At 43.5% G+C, this 24,250-nt stretch overlaps 1 protein-coding gene and 2 pseudogenes across 1 annotated transcript in view; 1 reads left to right on the forward strand and 2 right to left on the reverse strand.

Annotated features, from left to right (window-relative positions):
- KIAA1217 (KIAA1217 ortholog) overlaps positions 1 to 24,250 on the reverse strand; it is a 673,163-nt gene that overhangs the window by 620,167 nt on the left and 28,746 nt on the right. The window lies entirely within an intron of this gene.
- Positions 9,523 to 12,214, reverse strand: LOC105079247 (beclin-1 pseudogene; annotated as a pseudogene).
- LOC105079270 (prolyl hydroxylase EGLN2 pseudogene) lies at positions 15,722 to 18,143 on the forward strand (annotated as a pseudogene).

Below are 24,250 nucleotides of genomic sequence, written 5' to 3' on the forward strand. Positions count from 1 at the left end.
GGTTACAACATAAAATGGTTTACATTAAGAATACATAAAATACAGAGAGAAGCCACTGACCAGGAGGGAAAGTCTCTGATGCACATGTCATGCACTACAAATCGGTCATATTGAAGGGAGAAAATGCAGATTTATCCCATTTTAATGCAATACACCTAGATAGTTAATTTAATCATCCTGAAGTTCTGTGTAATGTGAAATACTAGAATGACCTAAAATCTTAAGCCCATCATAAACTAAGTTTAAATTCTTAAATTAAACCAAACATTTAGTCTGTTTAGTCAAGCTGATCATTAATGGTCATTCATTTGGTCGGAAATGTTGATCAAGTCACACACGCTACAGTGCATCTGTGGCTTGGCGGTGAGGAAGGAAAAAGGTTTATGTGCAGCTCTGACCTTTCTGCTCCATGTCACCCAGCATCTGCCACGCACTCAGCCCTGGATGTCTTAGAGACCCTCCAATTTAGGGTACCTGCACCTGAACTTGTCTCCCCCCACAAACCCTCTCTGCCTTCCCATCTCCACCAAAGGCTTCGCCATCCTCACAGTTTCCCAGACAACAAAGTAAGTCATCCTAATTCCTCCTCTGAGTGCTGTTTCTCTAACTCCCCATCTCCCATTCAGTCACCTCCCTCCATTAACCTATCAAGCAGCAGAGCTCACTGACTCGACCTCATAAATGTCCCTCAGATCCAGATCCTCTGCATCATCCCACCTGCACCTGCACTGCCTCATCCTTTGTGAGCCAACCACCTGCAACAGCGTCTAACCCACTCACTGCCTGAAGGCCATCCCAGCTCACACCTCACCTTGCCCCCCGAGTTGTCTTTTATAAAACTCATCTCATTGGGTGACTCTTAAAAATGTCTGTTAGCTGTGTGTTGCTACTTGGCATGATAAGTCAAGCCCTTCATCCTTCGACTGCAGTCTGTCTCCCCAGCATCACAGGCTGCACGGTGTCCACCTTTACACTCGTGGGGCCCTGTCAAGAGCAGAAATGGAAGCACCTATGTCACATGGATGAAGAAGAAGACTTACAAATAAATCAAGCTCATAAACTGTTAGGTGTGCTCAAGTGATCTATCTTCACAAGCGTAACTGCTTAAAGGACGTGGAGATCAGGGGTGACTTTAGAATCCTCGGGCTCCTCAGAGTCTCACATGGGAAACAGCAGCAGAGGAAGACTGTGAGCCCCCCGCCTGCACCCCATCCCCCTTTTTCTTCCACTCCTTGGTTCCCTCTGGGACCAGTGCGGTGGGCAGGATGTGGACAGCCCTGGCGGATGTCAGAGTGCAACCACACCCTCAGCAAAAAGCCACCCGTTGGGCCAAGCTCAGGCTTAGAGATGGTTATAGCCACCCTGCTTTCCCACCCTCAAGAGAACGGCCAGGGGAGGAGGTCTGCACGGACCTCAGAAGTGAACTTGGGGGTCATCTGAGTAGGCATGCCGAGGTCCCCCATACCTGGTGCACAGGGGGCTTGGGCTCCAGGTTGGCAGGTCCCCCAGGCCTTACAGACCTCTTGCCAGAGTGACAGCCCCTAAAGAGCAGGAGCCAGGACAAGGTGCCAGTCACCCAAGTTTAAGGACAGCACACCCAATACACCTGGAAACAGAGATGCCTCTGGGTTTCTGGAAATCATCTTTTCCCAGGGAAAGTTAGACACATCTTTGTAGCTCCTCTGTATTCCTAACACTCACCTTCCCTAGTGGACCCTGGGACTTTGATTGTTCCCCCCTCAGCTTTGAATCTCCCGAGTCTACAGCATTGCCTGGTACATAATACCCTTGATAACAGTTTGATGAATGAGGAAATGAATTAACAAGTCACTCAATTACGTCCATATCTCCAGCCCATGTCTGTTTTTCTTTTCACCTTCCACTCTCTTTATTACATTTCTAAATCCACCAAGGGTTCCAGGAAGAAAAAAATAAAACTCTACTTCATTGATGGGAGTGAAACAAGTCCTTTACACAAGGACACAGAGAGAAGGGAAACTAGAAACAATAAATTAGGGCTTGTTTCCAAAAAATCGGCCTCTGCACCCCGAGAAGTGGATTCAAACTTGGAGGCAGAGTTTTGGGAGCAGAGAAAAGAGAGGCTTTATTGCTTCACCTGGCAAAGGAAGTCACTGCAGGCTCGTGTCTTTAAGACTGTGAGCCCTTCTTGGGGTTGGGGTCCTGTGACTTTGTAGAAAAACTAGATGGAACAGAAAAGGTTATAACAATTGGGCATTTAACAGGGTGCTCCATTCCTCTTAACCTCCATGAATCTTCAGGAGGAACTCCAGAGGGTCCGCCCATTCTTCTGAGATTATCAGCCTCTTATCTCCTTCCTGGCCCACAGCCACTGGGTTATTCTCAGTGAAGAATGAATGAGCAAACAGTTTCACATCAGGGAAGTCAGTTTGTTAGTTTGTTTCATACTCCTTCAGGCTCTAAATGCAAAAGTGTGAAGAAATCACATGGATGTGTCTCCTTGGTTGTGTCTAAAGGAAGTTAGAGGGCAGAAAGTTTGGTATCCCTGGTTGTATGCCAGGGCATACAAATTCTTGCTTAAGAAGTATGTTGTCACAAACATAACTCTTAATTATCCGAAAGGATTAATTCTAGAATGGGGCAGGGTGAAAAGACTGCTTTCATTCTCCTTTCCATTTTCTCTGCAAAATCCCTAATAGTTTGTAGAGTGTTCATTCTAAATTACCAACAAGATGTAAAGGGTTACAGTGGGGTGTGGCCTTCCCTCCAGGGTAATGTGTTTCTGCCTAAAAAGGGAATTACCTCCCACCTACCTCAGAGGGTTAGTGTAAGGACTGAAAGGGTCCATAAATCCAAGTGCTCTAAAACAAACCCCAGCGCTCACATGCATTAACTAATCCTCTTTTCCATCTATTTTCCTTCCTCTCTACTTGTCCTCTTCTATCTCCTGATCTTCATTACTACTGACCTTCCATTTCAATGGTATTGATATTCATGCACATTTTCAACACTGTCACCAATACTGCCACTTGTTAAGTGCCTGTTTAGCACTGATCTAGAATAGAAAAAATAAAAAGATTTTAAATCAGAATGTCCATGGACATTAAGATGATAGCGCATCAGTCATTCATCATCAGAGATTCTAATGCATGTAAAGAATTTTATGACACATGTTGTATCTACCAAGGATGGTGGATAGTTCTGGTAGCAGTTAGGGTCACTGTCAATGGCATAAATACTGTACCAATTGCTTTGTCCATCAGCTTTGAAATCACATAATTCAGATTATCTTAGAATTTAGTATATTTTCTTTTTTCAACATTTACACATCAAATGAGATTCTGCTAATATTTACTAACATTTAAGTCACACTTTTGAAATTCACTTAGTTTAAAATTCACAAAATCTCACAGGGTTGTGTATTTTTAGATGCTTTCTTAAATGTTCAACACGGGCTGTACCGCCAAATTTTACAAGGCAGAAATGAAAAAAGACAAATGGCAAAGGAAAAGGGAGGGTGTGAAGGAAGCGAGGAAACAGTTGTGACACAGATGGGCTGGCCGTGGACCACAGCTGTGTCTTCTTCCCCCTGGGCACACAGCTGGACCCCAGTCTCAGCTTTCTTGCATGTGACCAAATTCTGCCCAAGGAAATGTGAGTCAGAGTGGTGTGTGCCACTTCCAAGCATGGTCTTTAAATGCAGTCAGTCCTTCATGACTTTCCCCCTCTTGTGGTAACAGGGAAGCCTTGTACCAACAATGGCAAAGCCACAGGATGAAAGAAAGCTGAGTTATCAAATCTAAATCATGGTCTGGAAGGATGCCACCCACTAATCAAGAACACTCATGATGTAACCAAGAAATAAACTTCCATTGTGTTCAGCCCTTAAGATTTTCAGGTTTATCTGTTGTTCAATGGCCAGGGTTACCAGTTCCAATAGAAATACCATAAAATATCATCAAGAAGCACCAGTACCTTGATTCACGGGCTTGGACCGGAGTAACAGGTTTTGGGGGATTTGGCAGCAAAAATATATACTTTTCACTTATATCTTACTCGTGCTAATATTAAAAGCTTGCCTGCATTTTCTAAATCAAAATCTATGGTGCAAGGAAGTCATTCAAAATCATGCTGTATGAAGAGGGAAAAAGTGGGTTCTAATATTCACAGCAAAAACTCTATGCATTGGGTAACTTAAGTTAGGAGAGAGCTTTACTCACCCCCAACTATGTAGGAAACAAAGCCATGTCTTTGGGAACCATCTCTGCAGTAGATCTAACTATGGTATAAGAAATATCATAACCAAACCTGGTGGCATCATTCAGTGATAGTTCTGCTCTTACAAGGGACACTTCTTTAGAACTTTCAAGCACCTGAGGGCTTCTATCAAGGTGATGAAAGGAAAGATGGGTTGATCACAGAAAGAGTGCTGGGTTGAAAATACGCTACGTTATGATATCACAGTAAGGGGGGAGGGGGGTGCCTCAGACTTGACCAGAAGTACTTTGAACGTGCAGCACTACTATTGCCAATCATACAAAGATGATTTGTATTCTCTAACCAATTCATTCTTTAATCCTCTCAGGTTTCCCACTCCATTCCATGATATTGGAAAAACTGATGGGCTCTTGAGAGCCACAGGAGATATGCATCGGTTAATCTGTGCACAGAGGCTAATCCTGTGTCCTGTTTACCTTGGGGACATTGGGAAGAGCTATAAATCAAGAAGATTCTAGAGGACCCAGGTTGACACAGGGGTGAATAAGAGGAAAATTAATATCACCCTTAAAAAAGAAAATTGGAGCTAACTTTTTAGATTGAGACTACAGTATAAATTTCTTCACAGGGTCTTTTCCATCCTGGAAGGCCAATGGAGCAACGTTTTGATATTGCTTTTGAAGGGATGTGTCACAAACTCCTGGGTTTTCCTCCCCCTTCTATCAGCACAACTGAACACGCTGAACTTCACCAGTGAGTAGTTGGTGAAAATTGAGCTTAGGTCAAAAGGATCTTTTAACCAATCAACTAAATGCAACTAAATGCAACTCAACTGAAGCCTAAGCAGAGATGGCAAGAATCAAAACTCATCCATGTGTAACCACTCGAGGAATGGGATCTGCACATTTTAGTACAGCCTTTGGCACAGAAGACAAGAAAACCACCATGCTAGGCGGGAGTGGGCTTGGAGCGCAGTGAGAAAGGTGGGAACAAGCCCTCCCACACATCATCAGCAAGAGTAGAGACCCCACACCAAATTCCCAGGTATGATATTAGAATTGTTCTCCCCGGCCTCCCAAGGGTTCTAATCTCAGATTCAAAATTATCTTCACTGACTTGCCATTGTACGTGGGGCAGGATAAGGGAAGAAAAGAAGCATTGATTGATTACCAGTTAATTAGGTCTGATTACCTATGTTGGTCGCTGGAAATATAAATGCCTATAATTAATTTTGAGTTTAAAGGGAGCCAGTTCCCGTGGCAGGCACTGATTGCATGTGTCAAAGCCAAATGTGCTACGGTGTTCTGAAGAGAGCTGCTCATCCTCTAAGGTCACTACAGCAAAGCCTATGAGAGGTGCACTGAAAGAATGATGTAGTAGCAACCGACCTCACTTCTTTGAGAAAAACACATTCACCACCTTGCCTCCCTCTCCGTGACATGAAGACCTCACAAGACTTGAAATTCTGTGGGAATGAGGGTTGCACATGGTCCAGCTGAGGACCCCACAGCCCCAGCAGCACAGACGTCACAGTGTAGGGATCGATGCTTATACTGTTTTCATGGTGGCTGCACCAAACCACATCCCCGCCAACATAAAACTAACACAACATTGTCAATCAACTATACTTCAATACAACAACATTTTTTAATGCTCATTTACCTGCCTGGCCTGCTTCTGGAAGGCTGTCTGCTGTAATCTGTGAAGCTCTGGAAGATCCAGGCAAACCTGCACCACCCTTAGCTCCAAGCACCCCCACAAGGCACATTCAGCCCAGGATCCTTGAATTAACCCATCCCTGGGCTGACTAAGTGGTAAAGAGCCACGTCCAGCTATTTTCTCAGCTCCTCATCTCTTGTGACACTGATCACAGTGAAGCTCAACTGTTACATTTAAAAGTCAAAACTAACCCCCTACAACCTTAAAATGGTAACTTATACTTTTCTGGTAAGGAGTTCACAAATGTACCTTTTTCCTGAACAGCAAAATGGAAGGTTAAGTATCCTTCAGTAGACAGGAGGCATTCAAGAAAACCCACCAGCAGATTCAACAAATATTTGCTGAACGTGTAATATGCCCATAACAGACACCACGCTAAGTGCTCAGAACACAATGATGAGCAAAACCAAACGTGATCCTGGCCCTCATGTGGCTTTCAGTCTAAGAGGACAGATAAGCATTAAACAAATAAGCATGAAGAAATATATGGAGCTGTTCAACAATGATAAGTGCTCTGAAATTCAATAATAGACTTAGGGAAAAAAAAAAAAGAAAGAAAAAAGAAGACACTGATAAACTCATCTACAAAACAGAAACAGACCCCAGACATAGTAAACAATCTTATGGTTACCAGGGGAAAGGAGGTGGGAAGGGATAAATTTGGGGAGTTCGAGATTTGCAAATATTAACCACTATATATAAAAATAGATAAAAAAACAAATTTCTTCTGTATAGCACAGGGAACTATATTTGATATCTAATAATGACCTTTAATGAAAAAGAATATGAAAATGAATGGATGTATATGTATGACTGGGAAATTATGCTGTACACCAGAAATTGACACGTTGTAATTGACCATACTCCAATTAAAAAAAAAAAAACTAAAAGCAAAAATCAATATTTGCTACGTTCATTCTGTCACACCCCTCACGACAATGACAAGGCATGAAACCACGCTTGATTTAAGAGCCAGAGAAATTTCTTAAGGAAGGACCCAGTTCCCTTTTAGAATACATGATTTTCAACCTGTCGTCCAACTCAAATCTCCTACACTGAAATCACCAGTAATAAGAAATTTAACTACTATCTACCTTCTTGTTAGCCACATTTTCCTCTGTGAGTCACCTTCAAATTTTCCCTTACTGTGATAATTCAAAAAAATTAAAATTACCAAGTAACCCTGATAAGACTTGGAAATTTGAAAGTAGCAAGTATTCGGTAGGATAGCAAACAACTTCCTTTTATTCTGATGTGTCATGCAGGTTGCTGGGGTAGGAAAAGGGGTCTAAAGAAGAGAAGGAAAAGGGAGAACAAAGGAAAGAGCTGTCTGCCCAGCTGTCCTACTTCGCTTATCACGACTAACACTGCAACTAACAAGAAAGTTCAACCTATGTGCCCAATTACATTGTTAAAAATCAACATTTAAGATTTAGTGACTGAATCTGGGACTAGATCAGCCTTGAAAGTGGATACTTGTTGAAGTCTCTGACCTTGTATTTCCTTACCAGTGGGTAACTGTCTCAATAGAAGCATATGCAGGGTGTGGGTCATATTGACATTTTGATGCATTTTTTTCATCCCCCACCCCATGTTGCTACCTTTTTTTTTTTTTTTTTGCCTTTGCTGTTACTCTTCTCCTTGTTATTGGCAAAGGGTTAGAAAAACATTAGGATGTTACTATAGGTGCACTATGCCTATATTATGACTGCTAGAATTCAACTCCTGTCCCACTGTCCATTCCAGATCCTTCTGCTTTGCTTATTCCTAAATGTTTCCATCTCAGTGCATACTGATGTAACCCTAGAATGCAAACTCTTTATTAACTTCACTTTCAGTCCTATTCAGACAGAGTGGGAACATTAGGGACTCACCAATCAGCAGTGAGGTGGAGAGAGTAAATTTCATCTGCCCTGTGCACATGCTGTAGTGTGCACATCACCATGGCCAATGCTCTTGACTTTACACCCTGGGTGCTAGTGTGGAAGGGAGCTTGACCCATGAAGGAGCAGGCAATGCTCAGCAAGTCACAATGGGATGCTCCTTCCGCTCCTCACCCTCTTGGTTAGACCCGCAGATGCCCACCAACCTGTCTGTACCAACTCCTGAAAACGTCTATGAAATGGCCTGGGCGGTGAGTTAAAACTTCCCTAAACCTGGGAAGAGTGAAAAAGTCTCAGAATAAAATAAAACTGGCTAGTCCCCTCCATGTATGTAAAATATGAGGCAAATGGGAGAAGTGAGCTAAACAGGGATACAGTATCAATGAAATAATTTCTTCCTCCCTCTACTGCAAGGAACACCGAAGAGTAGTGTCTTCTTCATACACACAATGCAGGTGTGGGGACAGAAGCACCTGAAACTTTTAAAACACACATACAACTTTTTGAGGGTAATTCCACAGGTAGGAAACTGGCGGCTCACAGAAGTGAAGCGCCTTGTTCAAATCCAATAACGGTAACACTGAAGAATCAGTGAATCAGCCCAAGGCCCATCAGACACAGTTATCTTCTGTCTACACCATTACCTAATCATTACGAGCGTCACTATTGTTTCTGTTACTGCCTTCTGCACAATAAAGCTGAAGTCAGGCTTCAGAGGAACTGTAACATTAAAAATTAAGCACTAACGTACCTCAACAAAATAAAAGCCACATATGAAACACCCACAGCATACAACATACTAATTGGGACAGACAGAAAGCTCTTCTCCAAGATCAAGAATAAGGCAAGGATGCCCACTGTCACCATTTCTTTTCAACATAGCACAGATTTTTTCTTATTGAGTTGTATGAGTTCTTTATTTTGAATAGTAACCCCTTATTGGATATATGGTTTGCAAATATTTTTCCCATTCTGTAGGTTGTCATTTCACTCTGTTGATGGTTTCTTTTGCTGTGCAGAAGTCTTTGTTTGTTTGTTTATTTGCTGTAGCCCACTTTTTATTTTATTGCTTTATTTTTTATTTTATTGCTTGAGCTTTAGATGTAAGTTCCAAAAAATCATTATCAAGACCCATGTCAAGGAGCTTTTCTCCTGTGTTTTCTGGAAGTTTAATGGTTTCAGGTCTCAAATTTAACTCTTTAATTCTTGTTAATTTCTATGAGCTGAAAAGGTACAAAACTGCAGTTACATATAACTACTAGGGATGTCATGTACAACATGATGACTATAGTGAACACAGCTGTATGATATATAGGACAGTTGTTAAGAGAGGTGATCCTAACAGTTCTCATCACGGGAAGACATTTTTTTTCTTTTTATTGTATCTATATGAGATGATGAATGTTAACTAAACCTACTGTGGTCATGGTTTCACAATATATGTAAATCAAACCATTATGCTTTACACTTTTAAACTTATACAGGGGCATATGTCAATTATTTCTCAAGAAAACAAAGGGGGAAAAGAGTTTTTAAAAAATAGTCCTGAAGTTCTAGCCAGAGAAACTAGGCAAGAAAAAGAAATAAAAGTCATCCAAATTAGAAAGGAAGAAGTAAAAATATCTATGTTCACAGGTGATATGATTTTATATGTAGAAATCCTAAAGATTCCACACAAAAATCTGTTAGAACTTATAAACAAATTCAGTAAATTAGCAGGATACAGTCAACACACAAAAATCAATGGAATTTCTATTCACGAACAATAAACAATCCAAAAGGAAAGTTAATAAAACAATTTCCATTCACAATAGAATCAAAGAGAATAAAATACTTAGGAACTGACTTAGCAAAAGGAGGTGAAAGACTTGCTCAATGAAAACTACAAAACATTTCTTAAAGAAATTAATGAAAACATAAATAAATGGAAAAAGATCCCATGTTCATGGATTGGAAGACTTAATACTGTTAAAATGTCGACACTACCTAAAGCAATCCATAGATTCAGTATAATCCTTATCAAAATATCAATGGTACTTTTTACAGAAATAGTAAAATCCATCCTAAATGTCATATGGAATCCTGAGGGACCTTGAAAAGTCAAAAGAATTCTGAAAGAGAAACAGCTAGAGTTCTCACAATTCCTGATTTCAAAATTTACTACAAAACTACAGTACTCAAAACAGTGTGGTATTGGTGTAAAGACAGCCATATAGACCAATAGAATAGACAGAAATAAACTCTTACCTACATGGTCAAATGATTTTTTAACCAGGGTGCTATGACCATTCAATAGAGTAAGAACAGTCTTTTCAACAAACAATGCTGGGAAAACTGGATATTCACATGCAAAAGAATAAAGTCAGATCCTTATCTAACACCATAGGCAAAACTCAACTTAAAATGGATCCATTATGTAAATTTAAGACCCAAAACTATTTTTTATCAGACTTCAGTAAATCTTTTATTACAAATAATTAAATCTCTCTGTAATATCTCAAACAGTATCAAACACTGTTTCATATCTCTAACACAGAGCAGAGTAGGCATTCAGTACTAGAACCGAGTGAGAAGTGTTAAATTTCAAGCTTCTGATCACATCACAAGGTGACCAAAGCTTATATGTCATTTTCTCCCTCACATTATCCAGCTGCATCTCACACATCTCGTTGTCTCAGTGGAGACAAAAGTTTCTATTTCATATAGTAAGTGCAGGAAGTTGAGAGAGAGAATCCAGTGAAAACACATCAATCTCAATTCAACTCAGTTCTTTAAAAAAAGCAAACTTAAATTAGTTGTTTTGAGGGGACAGAAGGAAAGGAAAGCATTGGGTTAATAGTCAAAACTATGACAAAGGCTGGTCACTATACATGGCATGTTGTAGCTCTGGACACTATATGTCATATGATATTTTAAAATAAAGTGGCTTTTGTGGATTTTTTTTCTTTTTTGGTATTGTAAACATGTGCTGCTTAATAGTACCCAAATTTAATTTAAAACTTTTTTTTTTTTTTGTCAAACAAAACAAAATAAAGCCTTAAGGCAAACAGCCCCCTAAGGAAAAAAGAAAGTCAGTCATTTGTTATAAAACTGTGAGGATACCCAAGCAAGACCCCGCTTCAGATTCGTCAGCATGAACTTGAGAGCTTTTGTCCACTGTTTCTCAGAGTTAAACTGGGTTTTGATGGAATAGGAACCACCACTGCCTCCCGTGTCTTCAATCTTGCCTTTCTCCACATTCATCCTGTAAGGAAGACAAAAACATGTCTCGCCTTTCTCAACCTCTTCTTTGAGCTGCTGCACACAGTCCAGGAAAGCCACCATTGCATGGTTAAACTTGTTGTCCCAGAAAAACCACAGCCCCCTGGAATAGTATAACGGCAGCTCCTTAGATTTGTCTGTCAGAGACTCCAGATATGAATGGTTTCCATAGGGAACAAGTCAATACCTCTGAAATTTCAGACCCATCTTATTGGCCAGGGCATAGAGCAGAAACACGGTCTGGCCCCAAGCAGCATTAATCTCATTCCATTCCACAGGCACACTGGGCAGGCGACCCAGTCCGAAGTTATTGATTGTGCCAAATTGTCCACTGTGCCAAATGTGGAAGGTCACATTAAAGACATTGGTTTTCTTCAGCTTGTCCAGCTGCATCTGGGCATAACGCATCTGGTTTTCTACACTCTTCAGCTCATCATCCAGTTCCAGCTGTTGTCGTTTAAATTCACTGTATTCCCTTTGATACTGAGCTTCCTCCTGATCCAATCTCTCAGCCTCAGCCTGGACCTTCTCGAGATTTTCTGCCACTATCTTACGGTTCTTTCCCACATCTTCCAGCTCTTGGATCAGCCTCTCCTCTTCTAATGCCAGCTCATTTAACTCCATCTGGAGCTGTTCGCTGTCATCTTCATTCATTTGCTCTAACATCTCCAAACAGCGTTCGTAGTTCTGACACTCATTTTCAGTGACATTGAGCTGAGTGTCCAGCTGGTCTAAAAGAGTTTGCATTCCTCACACAGTGGGTGACCCACATCTGTCTGGCCTGACATAATGTCAAAAAGGTCCCCAGTGACCTTCAGTCTTCAGCTGAGGTTCTCCATGGTGCCGCCATCAGATGCCTCCCTGATCAGAGTGAAGCTGTTGGCACTTTCTGTAGACGTCATCCTGGCTGGGGGGATGAATCTGCGAGAGACACCATCCTGGTGAGTTTCAATACATGGCTCCTTTCCTGAGTTAGCCTCTTCCTCCTGGGTCTCTCCTGGTTTCACCTGGGCTGTGGCAAGTAATGGAGCTGTGAGCTCCTGGATGACACGGTCCAGGATCTTTAAGCTTGTGTCCAGTTTTAGGGGCTGGCTGCAGCGCTGACACACGAAGCTCACCTACATGGTGCTGCTGGTTGTCTTAGACCCCTCCATCCCTGCTCAGGACCCAAAGCCTGCCACCCTGGTCCGGTCAACCTCAGGGGCATCGTGGCCTTGGGTCTACCTGGGAGCGGGGCCTCCAGAACTGCCATCTCCCAGCCTTCCAAAACTATTTAAACAAACAAACAAACAAAAAACTCTTAGAAGAAAACACAGAACAAAAATTTTCACAACCCTGGGTTTTTTACATATGATACCAAAGACACAGGCAACGAAAGAAAAAATTAAAAATTGGACTTCATGAAAATGGAAAAATCTTTATCAATAGAACAAAAAGGCAACCCACAGAATGGGACAAAGTATTTCCAAATTGCATATCTAATAAGAAATTAATATCCAGAATATATAAAGAACTCCTAAAATTCAACAACAAAAACAACAAGCAGCCTAATTAAAAAATGGTCAAAGAATTTGAAAAGACATTTCTCCAAAGAAGATATACATTGGGCATGATTACATAAAAAGAGTTCAAGATTACTAATTACTAGGGAAATGCAAATCAAAACTATAGCAAGATAACACATGACACTCATTAGGAAGGCTATTATTTAGAAAAAAAACAAGTTTTGGAACGGATGTGTAGAAATTGGAATCCTTGTGCATTATTAAATAATTCTGTTTAAAATTGTATTACCATGTGATTGTGATCCAACAACCCCACTTCTGGATATATACCAAAGAACTGAAAGCAGAGTCTTGAAGAGACATTTGTACACCCATGTTCATAGCTGCATTATTCACAGCAGCTAAAATACGGGAGCAACTCAAGTGTCCACTGATGGATGAAAGAATAAACAAAAAATGTGTATATACATGCAATGGAATTCTATTCAGCCTTAAAAAGAGAAGGATCTTCTGCCATATGCTACAGCATGGATGAACTTTAGGACATTATACTTAGTGGAATGAGCCAGTTTAAAACAAAAAGACAAATACTGTGTGATTCCACTTATATGAGATACTTAGAGCAGTTAGAATCTCAGACAGGAAGTAGAGTGGTGGTTGCCAGGCACTGGGGGGAGGAAGGCATGGGGAGTTACTGTTTAATGGTTACAGAGTTTTAGTTTCACAAGATGAAAAACATTGTGGAGATGGATGGGGAGGATGGTTGCATAACAATATGAACATACTTAATGCCAGTGAATGGTAACCCTGAAAACAATTAAGATAGCAAATTTTATGTTATGTGTATTTTGCCACAATAAAAAAAAATAGAAAAAATGTTCCCCCAAATTAAACACTGATAATCCGAAAACTGATAGCAGTCCTTTCAAAAAGAAACACTAACAGCACCGTATATTTAACCATCAAACGCATCTTTAGCATCCCCAGTATTATTTTTCAAAATATGAATCCACGTCAACTCCTGTTTATTTCCCTATAGCTTTCTATTTTTTTAACCTTATACTTTAAGGCGGACGTGAGAGTCACATGCTAGACAAAGATAACATGTGTGTGAGAGATTAGAAGGTGAACTGAAGTATCAGCGTGACAATGTACCAGCTCCTCACGGTGAACATCACAAGACACAGATGGTTACTTGAGGTGAACTGGGGCCCCTGTCACCATCAGCTCACAACCAGTCCACGAGGCTCTTGGAGACACACCGCATGGCCAGACTTCTTGTTCTGACTCCCGACCTTTCAATCTTTGTGCGCTGGTATTGCTAGTCCCACAACAACCTATTAAATCTTCTCCATCTAGGCTGATGATTTTCCGTTTCTCCTCTGTTTCCTTCCTCATTGGCGGTTGCTTCGTATTCATAACAGTTATAAGTGCTTCACTTCTCGCTCGAGGCCGCTGGGGAGAAAAGATCATCCAAGTTCATCTCCAAATTGCACATTCTGCACACTCTCACCAACGGGATCACAGAAGAATTGACTTTCAGTGCTCTGGGGGACTTGAGGATCACTGAAGGTGACAGAGATGAAGAGGCTTGGATGAGATGATATGACCACTGGGAAAGAATTTCAGAGACTAAACCAGGAGTCTTAATTCCCTGGCTCATGGCAAAAGACCGGTGGTTACGAACAGCCACAGATATTTACTTTTTTTTTCCCCTTTGGGTTCCTAGGATTTCATCAAGATTTTAATTTCTCCTAGTCAGCTCCCAGGATCTAAGCTATCTTCATTTCCAGACTTTTTGTTTCATTTGCTCTACAGCTCAGGAAAGAAACTGGGCCACAGCCAGAGGCAGCTGGGCCTAGAAGGATCTGCATGGAGCTAGGGAGGGGGTACAGCTGCAGATCTCCAGATCAAGAGGACCAGCCCCAATGGCTACACAGCCTGTGATTTGCCTCTGTGTTTGTACAATGAGGATGAAATGCAGTTTATATTTAATTATTGTTTTGATAATTTGGTGGTTTTAAATCACTTGGCAATGGTATTTTAAAATTCCCTTTCCTTTGATTTTATCTTTCCTCTTAATGCAGCTATTAAATCCACTGATTGAGGCTCACAAATGGAAAAAATCTGCAAGACTCACAAACACACACACACACACACACACACACAAAAACAACATACATTGTAGGAAATGTTACAATGGATGTAACAACTCCTTCTCTCAGAAGATGCCCGGGGATTGAGGAAACGTGAGAGGGAAAAAAAAAAAAAAAAAAAAGGAGCATTTAGAAATTTCACAAGCTGAAAGTCAAAATTAAAAGGCCCCAAAGAGAAGCTGGCAGGGCAGAGTCAGAAGAGGAGGGACACTTTATCCTGGAGACCCGTGGACATCAAGGATGAAGGTGGAAGAGAGGGGTGGGGGACAATATGGAGGCAGCAGCCTCCCCGGGCCTCCATTGTGCCCTGGTAAAGGCTGTCATGAGCACAGGATCCAACAAGATCCGCAGAAGTTCATAACAAAAAAGGAGGGGGAGTCTGTCTGTGAGACCATCTGGGAAAACGCGGGGAAGGTTCCTGGTCAGAACAGGTGAAACTTGGGAGTTCTAGTAAGTTTTCAGTCTAAACAGACCCCTTACAGGGGCGGCAGGAAGGCCACTGTGAATGGTCACCTGGTTTCCTTTTAGAACAGAGAAGATTCATTAAGGGTGGGATTCTTTTCTTTTGGGGGTCCTTCTGGGCAACTTCCCCTTCCATTTCTGTCTCTTTTTTTGACCTGATTGTCCTCAGTACATGCACCTTGCCTTAACCCTGTGTTAATCATTCTCTTTTTTTTAGCCAACACCAAGCCCCGCATGGTACCCTGCAGATTAAAGACTAATGACCCGTCCACCCCTCTCTGGGCTCTCACAGCTCAGCAGAGAGGACAACCAGTAGGGCCAGTCACTACCAGTGTACAGGAGACATCGGGGAGGGGTTCACTCCGAGGGGACCAGGGAGGAAGGAAGAGTGAGCAGTAATTAGGGGAGAATTTACAGATGAGGGCACTTGGGAGCTGGGTCTTGCAGGGAAAAATGTTTGTCAGTGAGACAAGGAGGGTTAGAATAATTAGGTTGGAAAGGCGGAGTTGAAAGTTAAAGTATGAAAGGTTTAAGATCTATGATTTCTGAGGGGGGGCGGAGGGTCGCGGCTGGTGGGGGCGGGGTATGGCGCGCTGTGCGGCACGGGGCAGCTGGCACAAACCGCGACGCGGGGCGCCTGGCACAAACCGCGTTGCCGGGCGGCTGGCACAAACCTTATTGCGGGGCGGCTGGCACAAACTGCAGCGCGGGGCGGCTGGCACAAACCGCGTTGCGGGGCGGCTGGCACAAACCGCGGCACCAGGCGGCTGGCACAAACCGCGTTGAGGGGCGCCTGGCACAAACCGCGGCGCCGGGGCCGCGGCTGTAGGAAAAGCCTCGCAGCCTGGACAGGTCCCTTGTCAAGTCCCTAGGGACAGCAGAGGACTTGGGGGCCAGCAAGCACCCCTAGGGCACGGGAAAAGCCTCTGCCACCTGCCCGGCTTCATCCTGCCCCACGCCAGGCCCAGCCGCCCCAGCCCCCGGCTGCATCAAGTGGAGAAGGAGGGTGGCACCGTGGGCCTGGGCCGTGCCCTCCATGCCCGGGAGATGAAGACATTGCTACCACGGACAGCCCGTGCCAGCCGCAGCCCCTGAGTCAGGCTCTCCCTCAGTTGCCGGCTTCAGTGTCAGAGCCCTTGGAGCCTAGCCGGGCCAGGAGGGGGTGGAGAGTTATCTGTCCTGTCGCGTGCTGTCCTACCACCGTCCAGGAGCACCTAGTGAGGCCTCGGCGGGGAGTGGGACCCCCAGAGCCACAGCTAATTCCACCACAGCCAGCCCCCTGCCAGAGGGCTTTGGTGGGCAGGATGGCAGGGAGCTGCCGCCACTGCAGAGTGAGGGTGCTGCAGCGCTGGTCACCAAGGGGTGCCAGCGACTAGCAGCCCAGGGCTCCTGGCCTGAGGCTCCCAAACGGAAATGGGCAGAGGCTGGTGGGGATGCCCCTGCACCCAGCAAGCAGCCCTGGGCCAGGCAGGAGAACCAGGAGTTGGAGGCGGGGGGGCTGCAGCAGTGGCAGTGGTGAGGGCAGCGCTGGGCTGAGGGAGGAGGTGCTGCCCTATGCGCCTGAGCGCCTGGCCCTGGACTATATTGTGCCCTGCATGTGGTACTACAGCATCTGCGTCAAGGACAACTTCCTGGGGGCGGCACTGGGCAGCCGCGTGCTGGCAGAGGTGGAGGCCCTGAAGCGGGGAGGACTCCTGCCTGATGGGCAGCTAGTAAGTCAGCAGGCTATCCTGCCACGCAGCATCCGTGAGGACCAGATTGCCTGGGTGGAAGGCCATGAGCTGGGCTGCCAAAGCATAGGTGCCCTCATGGCCCACGTGGATGCTGTAATCTGCCACTGTGCTGGGAGGCTGGGCAGCTGTGTCATCAACGGGGGCACCAAAGCCATGGTGGCGTGTTACCCAGGCAACAGGCTGGGGTACATGAGACATGTCGACAACCCCCATGGCGATGGGCGCTGCATCACCTGTATCTATTACCTGAACCAGAACTGGGACGTCAATGTGCATGGCGGCCTGCTGCCGATATTCCCTGAGGGCCGGCCCCTGGTAGTCAACATCGAACCACTCTTTGACCACCTGCTCATGTTCTGGTCTGATTGGCGGAACCCTCATGAGGTGAAGCCAGCCTATACCACCAGGTATGCCATCACTGTCTGGTATTTTGATGCCAAGAAGCAGCCAAAAGAGCAGCAGCCAAAGACAAGTATCAACGAGCATCAGGACAGAAAGTTGTCCATGTACCTGTATCACAGCCGACCACGCCTACCTAGTGGCCAGCCCCAGAGCTGCATGGACAGACAGCTTGCTGTGACTTCAAGAGAGCCTTGGCCTTCTGCTTCCCTGCCAGCAGCCCACCAGTCTCGGTGCCTGTTCCTTCCCTGCCACTGCGGCTGCTTCTGACTTTGCCTCTGTCCTGCCTGGTGTGGAGGGCTCCGTCCATCACTGAGGACCGAGGAGGAGGAGAGACTTCTGCTGCCCTGGGTTGGGGGCTGGGGTTATGACCTGGGCAGGGGCCAGTGTTGAGGGCTACCATTACTGGATTCGGGGGCCTGTGTCCTGCTCTGTCTGGTCGTGCCCCTCTCAGGTTTGGAGAGCTGGAAGGAGGCATTGCCACCTCCCACCAGGATGCAGGATTTGGGGTTGGGGTGAGTCATGGCCTCTTGCTGGCAAATGTTTGTGGGGGGAGTATCCCCGAGCCCCCCACTCCTCCAGCCTGGAATATGAAGTGACTCCCCAACACCTTTGGCCGTGGCACCTTTTGAACTTGGCTGCTGCTGCTTGGGCAGAATCAAAGATGCTGGGAGGAGCATGGGTGTGAAAGTCTTGTCAGCCAAGAAAATAAAAGAAGGAAAGAAAGAAAGAAAAGAAAAAATCTATGATTTTCTGTTCTAAAAACTAGATGCCACAAAACTCAAATGGGTTGTTACATCAAAAGATCTTAATTATTTTTCATTGACTAACTGTTCAGATTAGCGTGGATCCTGGATGAACAGTATTTTCCATCATTAAAAAGATGAATTTGCTTACTATGGAATAGACTCCCGTTCTCTTCTCCAACGTTCTTCCAGAAATTGGAAGTTTAGATAACACTTGCTTCAATCAGGAAATTCCTGTTACCAAATGTTTTCAGAGTGTATCACAGAGAGCTGGGTCAACCCAGCTGCACACAAGACGCTAAGCCCCAAATCTAATTCCGAGCTTGCATCCCAAGTTTTCTAAAATTACTATAGTTACTACAACCAAGAAAAAGGTGGGTGGCTACTGGACTTTTGATTATATTCACAAGCAAAATGGGCAGGTGAAGCAGGCATAACAGAAATAGCATGTTACAGTACAAAGCTCTCAAATTATTTCTATTAACAACTGTGATCTTAGCGGTCATGCTTCTCGAGGAACAAATGGTCTCCTAACCCTGGTACTGAGGATGTCAGCTTTTCTTTCTATAAGGCTTCTAGAGTGTCCTCAGGGGTGCTCTAACTCTAACCAGAGCCACCGGTGTTAACCAGTTTTTCTTCTATTATTGTTTGAAATCTGCTTCATTGGGTCCACTGTTTATCAAATCTGGAATCCTCTTTCAGCTAAGTACAAAATAGTTCCTAGGTAGAAAATGCAGCATCCATAAAAAATAAGAGGCATTAAACTGGAGAATCAATGTGCAAAGCGTCTATCACTAATTTCTAAGGTCTACAACCCCAAATCCACCAACTGCTATTTGTGTGAGCCTGGGTTAGGCACTAAACTCCTTTGTGCCTCTCCATCCTTCTGTGTAAACTGGAGATTTTGATACTTTGTAGGGCTCTTCTATGGTTTAATTCCATAACATATATAACACATAGCTTAGCAGAAACCCGACCCATAGAAGGCACTCAGTAAATGCCTATTTGCTTTGGCTCAAGATAGACTTTTTTTAAGCCAACAATCTAAACAGAATCAAATTAAATCTAATGATAGGATTTAATAATAAAAATAGTCTTTCCTTTAAACTTACATTCATTAGTAACAAGCCATAACTAATGCTTTTGATACAAGAGGAAAAAAAATCATTTCAAATAATTGTAATCAAACGTAAAATACCTAACAGAAATAGAGAAAGTGCAAGATTGCATGAATAGTGGGGAATTATATTTATAACATGCTTCTTAATTCTGAGTTAATGAAAATAAAAGTAAATGTCACATGTGGTTATTTTAATGGGAGCCTATATCAATGTGAAAATAGTCAAATTTTCAGAAACAATGCTTCTGCATTCAATTAACATTTGGATCAAAGTACAATTATTTCCCCTGCAACTCAAAGCAATAAAATCAATCTACCTTTTGAGCAAAAATATTTTGTTCAATGATGTCCACTCTAAGAAAGGCTTGCTTGAGCCCACAGCTAAAGAGTAAATAAAATGTAAATGTCTTAGGAACCCAGAGAAAGGGAGACAAAGTTAATACTATTTCAATTCATTAAAAAATCACTCCTGACACGTAACACAACACTTGCAGCTGCTAATTAATGACATTCTGAGATTCTAGGAATTGATGAAAATGTTCACAGTGAAATGTTTCATTATGAAAACTATTTTGGGCTTAACATATACCACAGGACAATTGAACATGGATAGAAACTGGTGTCCAACTGTCTCTTCCACTGGCTCACAAACACCCACAAACTGCCTCAGTCTTCCCGCTAACCTGAGGGTGGATTTTGAGGGCTGTGAAATATGGAGTCCACTGTCAAAAGCAAAACAACAACACACCAGACCCACTTTTTGCCTCTAAAAACAACTTTCCCAGAAAAATGTGTTTAAAAGCAGACATGATAAAAGATGTTTGCTGATGTGCCCTCATCCCAACATTTTTCAAAATCCGTACCTGAACCATCTTGCCTCTAGGTTCCACCACCTGTAATCAGTTACAGATATTTTCAAGACATGTAATCTGACAAGGAGCCCCTGAAGATGTCTCAGAATATAGTAACAGAAGCCAGGAAGTTAAAACTTTTTCTTCACATTTTTCTTCCCCCAGATTTGCTAAACCAAGGAAATGATTTTTATTTGCAAGACCATTAGCCACACTAAGAAATTAATTTCATCAATCTCAGTAAAATGGGATGAAATTGAATTTTTTTTTCATACTGAAAGTAAATTCCATGGCACAAGGGAAGAAATGGAGAAATGGGACATTTGAGCTCCTGGAAGGACTTTTCGGCTCATAATGTGGGGAAGTGAAACCAGGAGCCCCATTTCCAGCAATGTATTTCAAAGTGCTTCAGCACACATTGGTTTCAATCAGTAAAATCTGTGAATGAATAAACCTCCCAAACAGCACATCAGTTCCTGGGCACAGGATGCCTTACACAGATTATTGTAGACTGCATTTTAATGCCCAGCCTGCTGTGAGAGGAAAGGCAAGGTGCATGCTTGCTGATGAAAGACTAAACTTCAACTCTTTTCAAGCCAAGAAATTACCTGAATATATTCATGATAATAATAAGACAGGACCAACAACTTCATCTGGCCAAGGTGCTGCTCCTAGAACTCTTCTGCCTCTACGCCAGCTTTAGTTAATCACAGCCTCTCATTCAAACTCTTAAATTAGTCATTCATTAAATCAATAAGTACGTTGTGAGACAGATGCTGTCCTGGGCCAGGGGTGGGAAGTGAACAGTGAACACGATTGGAATGCCTGTGGTTGAGAAGCGTTCTGAATAGTAATGCAGACACAGGCAAACACCACGTACAGGGACAGGGTGGTGAAAGAAGGAGAGGCACTAAGGCCAAGATAGGGAGAGCACAGAGAAGATTTGTGCAGAGGTGGCCAAAAGAGGGGCACAAGGCAGGCTGTTTTCAGGCAACTGAAACAGACTTGAATGAAAGTTCTTGCATCCTCAGGACTGCCAAGTCCTAATGTAATTCAGGGTGGAGTAGAGAAAGGAATGGCCAGAAACAAAGCAGAAGAGGTCATCTTGGGTTAGATTCTGAAGGGCTGAGTATGCCATGCCAAGAAGTTGAGGCTTTTCTTAAGGGCAACGCAGAGGAATGGAAGGGTTTTAAGAAGGGGAGTGAAATGAGCAGATTTTAATTTTAGAAAGATGACAGTTTGGATCTGAAATCGGATGGAGTTAGGAGGAGATAGCTGGAAAGCTGTTTAAAGAAAGGGTTGCAGTCACTCAGACAATAAATGAGATGGCCAGAAGAAGGCTGTGCGGGTGGAGCTGGAGAGGATAGACCAGAATTAAGACATATGAAGAAGGTTACAAAATAAAATGAAAGGATACAGGGGACAAAGCCAATGTGGAGATATGGGTAGGAAACAACATGTCTAATTTATAACAGGCTGGATTGGAGGTCATTGCTAGTCCCTTAAAAACAATTAACCTGTGCATAGCAGTGAGTTATCTATCTAGACCTCAAAGCTGGTCTGAGGTGGATCTAAATTTGGAAGACATCTTTAATGCAAATGATTATCCAAGGGCTAGCAGAGATAGCACAGGTAAAAAGGGTAGAGTTAAGAGAAAAAAGAGCAGAAGACAAAACACTAAAGAACCCCAATATTTTGGAACAGGCCTCAGTGGAAGGACTTAAAGAGAGATGGCAAAGAAGATAAGTGAGGGACCGTGGGTGTACAAATGCTTGATTGGACTGTGCCGGGATTCCTATCTAGGAGCTGAGGAACTGGAGATACTTGTGTAAAGGAAGTTTCCATGAACTCTGAAGGTCCACTTCTGGAAATTTATACCCATGGACATAAAAATGTCAGATGTGGCATCATTCTAAGTCAAGGGAGTGAATGATGGCAGGGATGTGGAGGTAAGGGTTACTGGTATTGATGAGGTCAAGGAACCAAGAAGCTAGTGTGCAGGGCACATTGTCTTCATGGACACTGAAGTTCCTCCGGGCTTGGAGTAGCAGAGAGGCTGGTGCAGGAAGCAAAGCATTCATGATGAGGGGGTCAGAAGTGAGGGCAGCTGCTGACAGTGACGGGGTAGTGGGTTTTAATCGGGTAGCATGACCCTCAAAGGGGAGGCACTGCTGAGTGGAGGAAGAATGGTTATCTGTAAGATACTTAGGGGAACAAAAGGGTCTCAACCCCAACTCCTGACTCTGACAACACAGGCTGTGACAAATGAGCAAATTCTGTATGTGTGCAATCATTCATTCAAGGTGTATTTCTTGAGTACCTACTAGTGTGAGGGCTGTACCTGATGCTGGGAGGATTCTGGGTGAACAAGTCACAAGTGCTTCCTGCTCTCACAGAACCCAAGGTCAGGAGGCTGCTGGAAATGGGAAAGCCTTGACGAGGAGGAAGGTGTCAGAGAGACCCAGAGGTAAAGAAAATTTCCACTGAAGAGGACAGAGGAAGGGACTTTGCTCACTAGGGAACCAGAACTCTGTAAGACACAGAGCACAGATTGTGGTGAAAGGGTGTGGCAGAGGCTGGGTCAGGAAGCACAGAGCAGGCTGGGCTGCACAGAAGGGGTAAATGACCTTGGAAGGACTTTCATTAAGAATGAACTAAGAATGTCAGGGTTGTGCAGCCTGGAGGAGGAGCTGGTTAATGGGCCTTGAGGTGCCCAGTGGAATTCGTCCCAAATGGGCAAATCTTGATTAACTGGGCTTCTCGGGGAATCCAAGTGCCAGACACAGCAGCATCTTCCGGGCCCTGGATCTCATTACAAAACAAGCCTTATCCGTAAATGCTCACTTGTGATGCATTGAAGTCTATTCTCCATGTCTCTGTGGTAATCAGCAATATGAAAAATTTAGCAATCAATTTCCAAAGATGCCTAATGTATGTCTGGGAAGGTGCAGAACCTCCAGCCAGACATACTGAATAACTCAGTGCAAAAAATAGTATGTTGGTACAAGCATTCTGGGCCAGGATGGAAATAACTGAGTGTTGGATGTGTTTCCAAATAACTGAAAATAAATATTTACTCTATTAATTTCACTTATCCAGCACTTCTTGAGCATCTACTATGTGCCAGGTAATACTATTGGTACTGAGGATACAGCAACATGGAAAAAAATAATCAAAAGTCCCTGATGTTTTGTTGGCAAAGAGATGATAAAGTGATACCAAGTTCTAACAGAGAATCCTCCTTCTGCCTCAGTCTCTGGAGGCTGCAATAGTTAATTTTATGTGCCAAATTGGCTGGGCCATGGTGCCTAGGTATTTAGTCAAACATTATTCTGGATGTTTCTGTGAGGGTATTTTTTTCAGTAATATCAATATTTAAATTTGAGTAAAGCAGATTACCTTCCATAACAAGGGTGGGCCTCGTCTAATCAGTTGAAGGTATTAATAGACCAAAGAGTAACCTTCCCCAGGCAAGAAGGAATTCTGCCTGTGGATAGCCTTTAGACTTGAACTGCACTATGGGCTCTTCTTTGGGTGTCTAGCCTGATAGCCTACCCTGAAGATTTTAGACTTGCCAGCCTCTATAATCACATGAGGCAATTCCATATAGAGAGAGAGAGACAGAGACAGAGAGAGACAGAGAGTCATGATGGACTCTGAGCATGGCCCTCTCTGGGTTAACAGTATCAAGGAAAGCCTGCCCTTTGAAGCCCCACCTTTGGCACCTTCCCCTGGCGTCCCCTCAGTGTCACTCATTCTGGTGTGTTCTCCAAGAAAGCACTCAGTTCGGCTGGCTCTAGAGGTCACCAATGAACCTTCCCAATATCAGAAATCAATCTTCAGATCGAAGCAACACCAGTTTGGATCTGCTAGGGTAACACCCATGTCAGAACCAACAAGAAAGTGCCACAGTAAGAAATGACAGTCATACTGCTCCAAGGGACATAAATCATCTAGTGGCTCATGCACTTGCTAACTGGAAACCTTGGACAATGCAAAGTCCTGCTTCTGTTCTTCATGCCCTGAATTCCAAGACAGTCATCTTCTCATTGGACTCAGCCTAGATCTAAGCACATTGGGCAATTCGACTTGGCCTTGACTTTGCTCATGTTTTCTCTCTGCATGGAATGCTTTCTTCTCTTTTTCTACCAGAAAACTATCCAACCTTCCAGCCTTGCCTCAGATGTTACTTTTTTTTTTCTGGTCTTTCCTGACCAC

Source organism: Camelus bactrianus, chromosome 35 (assembly GCF_048773025.1).
Source record: "Camelus bactrianus isolate YW-2024 breed Bactrian camel chromosome 35, ASM4877302v1, whole genome shotgun sequence".
NCBI classification, from domain to species: Eukaryota; Metazoa; Chordata; class Mammalia; order Artiodactyla; family Camelidae; genus Camelus; species Camelus bactrianus.